This window comes from Dromiciops gliroides, chromosome 4, assembly GCF_019393635.1.
Source record: "Dromiciops gliroides isolate mDroGli1 chromosome 4, mDroGli1.pri, whole genome shotgun sequence".
Taxonomy (NCBI): Eukaryota; Metazoa; Chordata; class Mammalia; order Microbiotheria; family Microbiotheriidae; genus Dromiciops; species Dromiciops gliroides.
Genome location: NC_057864.1, coordinates 175,362,313 through 175,371,187, shown reverse-complemented (window position 1 = coordinate 175,371,187; position 8,875 = coordinate 175,362,313).

The window sequence follows — 8,875 nt, the reverse complement described above, 5'->3', positions numbered from 1 at the left end:
TCAAATGTCCCACCCCAGCAGGGAGCCAGGAAGAAATCCTGAGCGGCAGGAGGCCCAGATGGGGGAGGGGAGCAGGGGAACAGGCTCCTCAAAGTTAAGAACCACATCACAGAAAGCTTTGCTTGTTGGTTGTTTAGTAAGTCTGCTTGAGGTTATCTCTGGACCAGAGAACAGGCCAGATGAGATTAAAACTTACACCCCTCAAACCAAAACACATGGGACCCTCTGAAGCTGGGAATAGGAGCAGAGCTGAGAAGCAGCCCCCTCCCCTACCTCCCCTAGTGTCAGGCTGAGAAGAAGCCCAATCACCACCCTGGGCCATGCTGTAGTTCGAATAGTATGTCCTGGAAACAGCACAACATCTTAAGAAGGAGATAAAAGCCAAGAAATAATAAGCCAGGATGAGTAGGCAGAGAAAGCAAAAGACCATCAAAAACTTCTTTGGGGGAAATGTAGACCACAATACAACCTCAGAAGAAGAAGAAAATAACAGGGTCAAAGCTCCAACATCCAAAGCTTCCAATAAAAATTATGAACTGGTCTCAGGCCATGGAAGCTCTCAAAAGGGACTTTGAAAAGAAAGTAGGAGAAATAGAATATGTAGAAAAGGGAGGAAAGAATGGAAAGAAAAATGAGAGCGATGCAGGAGAGTCATGAGAAAAAAGTCAACAGTTTGAAAATCCAAATGGAAAATGAGATTAAAAAACTGTCTGATGATAATAACTGCCTAAGAATTAGGATTGAACAAATGGAAGCTAGTGACTTTATGAGAAACCAAGACACAGTAAAGCAAATCCAATTGAATGAAAAAAATAGAGGGCAATGTAAAATATCTCCTTGGAAAAAATAGCTGACCTGGAAAATAAATCTAGAAGAGATAATTTGAAAATCATTGGACTACCTGAAAACCATGACCAAAACAAAAGCTTAGACACTGTCCTCCAAGAGATTGTGAGGGGAAATTCCCCTGATATTCTGGAAGCAGAAGCTAAAATAGAAATTGAAAGAATCCACTGATCACCTCCTGAAAGAGATCCCAAAAGGAAAACTTCCAGGAATATTATAGCCAAATTCCAGAACTCCCAGGTCAAGGAGAAAATATTGCAAACAGCTAGAAAAAATGAATTCCAATACTGTGGAGCTCCAATAAGGATAAAGCAAGATCTAACAGCTTCTACATTAAAGGACCGAAGGGCATGGAATATGCTTTTCCAGAGGGCATAAGAACTGGGACTACAGCAAAACTGAGTATAATCTTTCACAGGAAAAATGGAATTTCAATGAGAAAGAGGACTTTCAGGCATTTGTGATGAAAAGACCTGAACTGAATAAAAAATTTGACTTTCAAATACAAGACCCTGGAGAAGCATAAAAAGGTAAACAGGAAAAAGATTTGATGAGGGATATTAAAAGATCAAACTGTTTAATTCCTACATTGGAAGATAATACTTTGAACTCATAAGAACTATCTTAGGAAGAAACTGACAGAAGACACAGGTCTGAACTGAATATGAAGGGATGATATCTGTAAAGCATTTATGTTTATTTTCACTGTGGAGCAGAGTGGGTGGGGTGTCTTATGTCTGGGGCTGGATTTGGGCTTGGGGCCTCCTGGGTCTAGGGCTAGTGCTTTGTCCACTATACCACCAAACTAACCCATGATGACATCTTTAAAATAGGGTTGAGGTGTAGAAGGAATAGACTGGGGGAGGGGGGAAGGGAGAGATGATCTGGGGAGAGGTATTTCATATGAAGGAAACAAGAAAAAAGCTTATGGAGGGGAGGGGAAGAGGGGGAATGAGTTGGGGAGTGAGTGAACCTTAATATCAAAATTGCCTCAAAGAAAGACTAACATACATAAGTAGGTATAGTAATGTATTTTTGCCCTGAGGGAGGGGAGGGAGATAAGGGGTGGGGGAAGGGAAGGAGGGAAGGGCAGATTGGGGGAGAGAGCAATAAAATGCAACACACTTTCCAGTAAGGTGAAGATGTTCTGCATTACTGCACAAGTATGACATATTGAATTGCTTGATCTCATAGGAAGGGTTGAGGAGGGAGGGAAGAAGAAAAATTTAGAACACAGAATTAGCTCAAAGACCTTAATCTCATCAGAGTGGGCTCATGGTGAGAATCACATTCATACCTATTTGGGAGGAGAAATCAATTTAACCCTACAGGAAAGTAGGAGGGGAAGAGGGGAAGGAAGGAAGGGTGAAAAAAGGGAGTGCAGAGAAGGGAAGCGACAGTTAGAAGTAAAACACTTTTGAGGAGGAATAGGTAAAAAGAAGATAGAAAATATAGTAAATATCATTGGCAGGGAATAGGATGGAGGCAAATAGTTATGATGATTGAGTATAATGGCAAAACATATGGTACCTACTTTGCTGGATTATTATGAATGAAATTTTCCGTCAAGTTTAAGGTACTATATACAGGTTATGATGAACATGATACTATCAGAAAAACCTGGAAAGACCTACATGAATTGAAGCAGCATGAAATGTACTTATACATAATAACAGCAATAGTGTAAGAGGATCTGCTGGGAAGAATGTGGTTATTTTCAGCAAGGCAATGATTCAACATAACCCTGAAGGACTTATGAAAATTGCAACCCTTCTACAGAGAGAACAAACTGATAGTATCTGAAAATAGATGGAAACAAATTTTTTTTATTTTATTTTATTTTTTTCTTCCTTTTTGAAAATTCCTTAATCTGAGGTTTTGGGTTTTTTTTTTACTGTTTTCTCTCACAACCTAACTAATGTGTAAACGTTTTCCATGACTACTCATGTATAATTTATTTTGAATTGCTTGAGTTCTTGTGGGTGGGGGGTGGAGAGGGAGGGAGGAAGAGAATTTGGAACACAAAGTTGAAAAAAAATTGATGTTAAAACTTGTTTTAACATATATTTTGTAAAATAAAATACTATTTTTAAAAAAAGTGCAAAAGAGTTCCAATGGATATAAAGAGAAACTCCCAAAACCTTTATCCTACCCTAGAACCTGCAAGAACAGATATAGCTATCCTGGTTCTGGTAGAAGGGGCTAGCCAGCATCCTCATATAAAATGAGGATGTTGAACTAAATGACCTCAATATCCATTTCTGGCCCCAAATCCCTGATTCTGGAATCCTGACTTTGTACATAGTTGACATGTAATCCCCTTTACAATATACACAAGTAGTCATCCAGGTTTCATTTAAAGACTTCTGGTAAGTGACAAACCATTACCCCCTGAAGCAGACCATTGGACTTTTTGGAACCTTAATTAAAAAAAAATATTTTGTTATATGAAGCTGAAATTTGACTTTGTGGCTTTCATCCATTGGTTTTTCCAACTTAGGCAAAGAGAAATTAGTTCAATCCCTACTTCATGAGAGTCTGTCCTTCAAATATTAGAAGACAGAAATGAAGTCCCTGCCAACTTTCCTGATTCACTTAACCAATTCATATATGGCAAGAGGTGGCAAAGTGTATGGTTTTCCACAAAGCCACAAACAAAATAGTGTATGGGATTTGGAATTAGAGAACCTGGGTTTTGAATCCCAATATTGTTAGTTATGTAATCTTAGGAAAATCAATTAATTCCTCTGGAGTTCAGTTTCCTCATGTATAAAACCAGTGGGTTTAGACCTGATGGTATCTAAGGTCCCATCCAATTCTAAAGCTTTGATATTAAGATTAATACTCTCAGCCTTTAAAATATTAATGAAGATTCTCATCCTTCCAAAAATATGATAATTAGGAATCAAATGCAATACATCCAATGTGTTCTGACAAGGAAAGAGACAATAGGATTTTCACCACCCTAATCATAGATGATATTCCACTCAACTCAGGTTACTGTATCAGTATTTTGTTTTAGTTAGTTTGTTGGTTTTTATATATTTTAGAGAATAAATGATGCTATCATGCCCTTCATTAAAACTATAGGATCGAGAGCAACTAGGTTGCACAGTAGAAAAAGCACTGGCCCTAGATTCAAGAGGACCTGAGTTCAAATCTGGCCTCAGACACTTGACACTTACTAGTTGTGTGACCTTGGGAAAGTCCCTTAACCCTTATTGCCCTGCCCAAAAAAACAACAACTATGGGATCATAGATTGAGCTTAAACCCCAAAGCCTGAAAAAGAATGAAGCCACTGTATATAAGGTCTTTGTAAATTTGGCAGACTGATTGAAGAATTCCCTCCAGAAGAAGACAGAAAGAAAGGATGCTATATCTTAATCTATAAACAGGTCATAGAAAAACAGAATGCTCTATCTTAACCTAAAAACAAGTCATAACAATTAATCCATTCCTTTCACTGTCTTATCATGAGAAAATATTTCGTAATGTCAAAGAAGATATTAGTTGTTGATAGAAGTCAGTACTGACTCAAAGGGTTGCTCTGGCTAGTACCAAAAAATCAGTGGCATGGCACCTGAATAAGAAACAGGATATTTTAATGCTATAGGTTTATGCCTCAAGATGAAATGCTAATCAGGGGGCAGCTAGGTGGCGCAGTGGATAAAGCACCAGCCCTGGATTCAGGAGTACCTGAGTTCAAATCTGGCCACAGACACTTGACACTTACCAGCTGTGTGACCCTGGGCAAGTCACTTAGCCCCCATTGCCCCACAAAACAAAACAAAACAAAACAAAAAAAAGATGAAATGCTAATCAAATATTAACATGGAATTGTGACCTTAATAATTCAGAAGTTATCTCCAATGATGGAGGTTGAAAATAATCAATACTTCCACATCCTTTGCAACTCTTGTCCCTAAGTTCCTCAAAGGGGCTCTACTTAACAGGACAGAGTTACTTCTTTATTTCTCCTGATTTCTGGAGGGTAACAGTCAAGTACTGAGTTTATCTGCCTCTCTTACCTAGCACTCACCACATGATCAACCCGTCTTCTCTTATTCTCATATATTTCTCTGATGATATTTTTTAGTTCTAATTTCCCCCATTTCATAATTGAATATATCTTGCAGCCTCTTTCTACCCACCATTGATTTTTCAATTGCTTTCTGTGTGATATTTATTTTATGTCCTTCATTGACAATTGTATACCATGTTTTACATCCACAGAACATCAGTGTTGTGTACTACTGTTTTTTTAAAAAAAATGCCTTTGTTTTCATGGAAATTTTAAAGTCATTAAAGCAATGTTACAAAGTTTTTTTTAAGGCAATCCAGCCTGTTTTTCTCTACCTGTTCAACTCTAAACCCAACTCAATGTCTATATGTACTTTCTGCCCCTGAATTACATATTGAATAATAAGTATTAAAGGTTTCCTTTCAAATACATATTAAGGAATATTTAAAGAATATCCAAGAAATAGAAAGTATTTATGCCATCTTCCCCCTATGAAAATAAGTTAAATTTTAATTAACTGACTTTTTTTTAAAGAGGCCCCAAAAATGTTTGGAGGTTTTAGACAATAAGTACAATTTCAGGGGCATCTAGGTGGTGCAGTGCACTGGTCCTGGATTCAGGAAGACCTGGGTTCAAATCCGGCCTCAGACACTTGACACTTACTAGCTGTGTGACCCTGGGAAAGTCTCTTAACACCCGTTTCCCCACCAAAAAAAAAAGTACAATTTCATTTATGAAAAAAAGGATCTCACAATCCATACATAATCCTTCTACTTGGATAACATTCTGCATCTCCTCTGTAACAGTGGAAGACACTTTTTTATTTATTTGTTTGTTTTTTGTTTTTGTTTTTGTTTTTTGGAGGAAATGCTTTTAATCATCCCATCCAACTGCCACCTCCTCGACCCCCACCCCCTGCTACCACTATCTCAGGTGGGCACTGAGCCAGCCCAGTGCTCCTTCCTTTCAGGCAAACAAGTCAAGCCTCTCATCTGCCTATAGCAGTATATTGCTAAAGAATAAAAGTCACTAAAGAATTGCTGTTGAAAATAACCCTTTGCTCTTTGAGAGGTTACTCAATCCAATTGAATGTGTATGTTATTCCCTCTTTGAGCCAATTCTGATGAGTGTTAGGCTCATTTACTGCCCAGATTAAATAGATTACTCAACCCAATTGTGTGTCTGTGTGTGTGTGTGTGTAAATCCCTCCTTGAGGCAACTCTGATGAGTTTAAGGTCTTTGAGCCTATTCTGATGAGTGTAAAATTCATTTACTGCCCTGCTCCTCCTCCATCTCTTCCCCCACTCCATAAGCCCTTTCCTGTTTCTTTCACATGGGATTTCACCTCTGACCTTCCCCCTCCCCCATTGCATTCCCCTCAACCCTCAATTTAACCCAAAAGATGTCATCATGGGACCTAGGGGCATCCCAGGCAAAACCCAGCCTCAGACACAAGACAGTCACCCACTGCATAACCCCATGTATGTCCCTCAACTCCAATTTTTTATGGTTCTCTAGGGTCTTGTATTTGAAAGTCAAATTTGCCATTCATTTCAGGTCTTTTCATCATGAATATCTGAAAGTCCTCTTTTTCATTAAAATCCCATTTTTTCCTATTGTGTTTGTCAGCTCTAATGATCCTGTGCCCCTCCCCCACCTGGGCCACTGCTACTCAAGCCTACCTCCTGGTTCACAGCAGGGGTGAAAAGCCTAAGTTCTGCCTCAGCACCAGCAGAGACCCCTGTAGTATCCCCCCTGCCAATGGCTCAGTCCTCTCACCAGATTGTGAGCTTAGTTCCTGATGACACTGGCACTGCAGCTGATTCAGAGGCTCTGGGGGTCTCCTTCTCTGGTGAGGCCTTCCTGGGACTGGATCTATGTCAGGGTGAGAGTGGGGTTGTGCTCCACTCATGTCTCAGCACAGCAGCTTCCTCCTTCCTACCTTCCAAGCCTTTCTTGGTTAGAAGATGATTTCAGTACATTCTTCTGTGGATTTTCTTGCGCCAGGCACTGTCCTATGGCATTATTTTGATGTTTTTTGGAGTGATCGTGGCATGAGTTCAAGAGCTCACTACCTTTCCTCTGCCATCTTTGCTCTGCCCTGGAAGTCTTGGAAGACACTTTTAACAAATATTCTCCCTTTTTTAATGTTTCATCTGATGTTTATGATCAAAGAGTCCTTTGACAGATGTATCTTTTAATGAATCTTGAATGATGTTGATATATGGATGAGAAACACTTTGTTGAAAAAAGTCCACCCAAACAATTGCATCTTTCTATTCAAATAATAAACACAATGACACTCATTAATCTCTAAATCATTCATTCAATAGGCAAATGGAAAAGATGCGCTCTTTTGTTGAATATAATTTTTGCTTTGTTTTGTTGTGATTTGGTTTTTTTTGGTGAGGCAATTGTGATTAAGTGATTTGCCCAGGGTCACACAGCTAGTAAGTGTTAAGAGTCTGAGGCCGGATTTGAACTCAGGTCTTCCTGAATCCATGGCCGGTGCTCTATCCACTGTGCCACCTGGCTGCCCCTTGAATATAATTTTTGAAACCCGCCTTGATACAAATATCTTCATCAAAGATGTCCTCATCTCATGAATAATATACTATCATAACATTTTTTAAGATGAGAGTGCATATAGGTTTATAATTATTGATGACTCCTAGTCACATTTTTATATTAATATAGTTTAGAATTTTTCCCAAACCTTGGTTATCATTTTCTTTAGATACATTATATATTGATCTCTCAGTATGCTCACAGTTGTGTTCCTTTGGGACAAAACTCTTCTATATACACTTGTTCCAACATAGCTAGTCTTTCACATTTTCATTCCCTTTAGTGTTTTTATGTTTTCCCATACGCACATCTGGGATTATGTTCTGAAGTGTCCACGTTTGAGGTTTTCACTGTCCTTGATAAAGAAAAGCTTGTTATCATTTTAACTAATATTTTTCACTTTTTCTACTATTTGTTAACTAATTATTATTTTTTGTGTTTCCTATTCCTTTTTTAGGATCTAATTATAGTCATAAACTTGTATTTTAGGTTCAAGTTCCTCCCTCCTCATTTTGGAAAGTTTCCTCTTCAAAAAATTAGTAATAGTTTTCAGAAAATATGTCATCCAGGTTGCAAGAATCTCTCCTGTCCCCAGAAAGAAAAGTTGCTTAGCTATTTAAAAAATGAGCTGTACTTTTTTTTTCTTAATGATAGTAAAACCATATGAAAAAAGAAACCATCTGGACAAGGTCAAAATAAAGAACCATTTACTGAAGACAGTGACCTTTATTGATGAAAACCTGACCCAGAAACTGCCATCTTTGAGCAACTTCCTAGTTTCCAGGGGAAAAAAAAAGATGGAACATTACTTATAATTTATTTATTTATTTATTTATTTTTTATGTATAAGGTATTTTATTTTTTCTGTTACATGTAAAGATAGTTCTCAACTTTTGTTTATACAAGCTTTACAATTTAAGATTTTTCTCCCTCCCACCCCTCCCTCCCCCCTCCCCTAGACAGCAGGTAATCTGATATAGGTTATATCTATATATCTATATAGATATATACATATAGATATAGATATAGATATAGATATAGATATAGATATAGATATATACACACACATATATATACACATAATAACATTAATCCTATTTCTGCATTAATCCTGTTACAAGAGAAAAAATCAGAGCAGTGATGTAAAACCTCAAAATAGAAAAAAAAAAACCAACAGCACCCAAAACAAAAGAAATAGTATGGTTCAATCAGCATCTATACTCCACAGTTCTTTATTTTTTTCCCTTGGATTTGGAGATCCTCTTCTATCATGAGTTCCCTGGAACTCTTCTGAACCATTGCATTGGTGAAAAGAATATAGTCCATCACAGTAGGTCAACACTCAATGTTGATGATACTGTGTACAATGTTCTTCTGGTTCTGCTCATCTCACTCATCATCAGCTCACGTAAGACCCTCCAGGTTTCTCTGAACTCTTC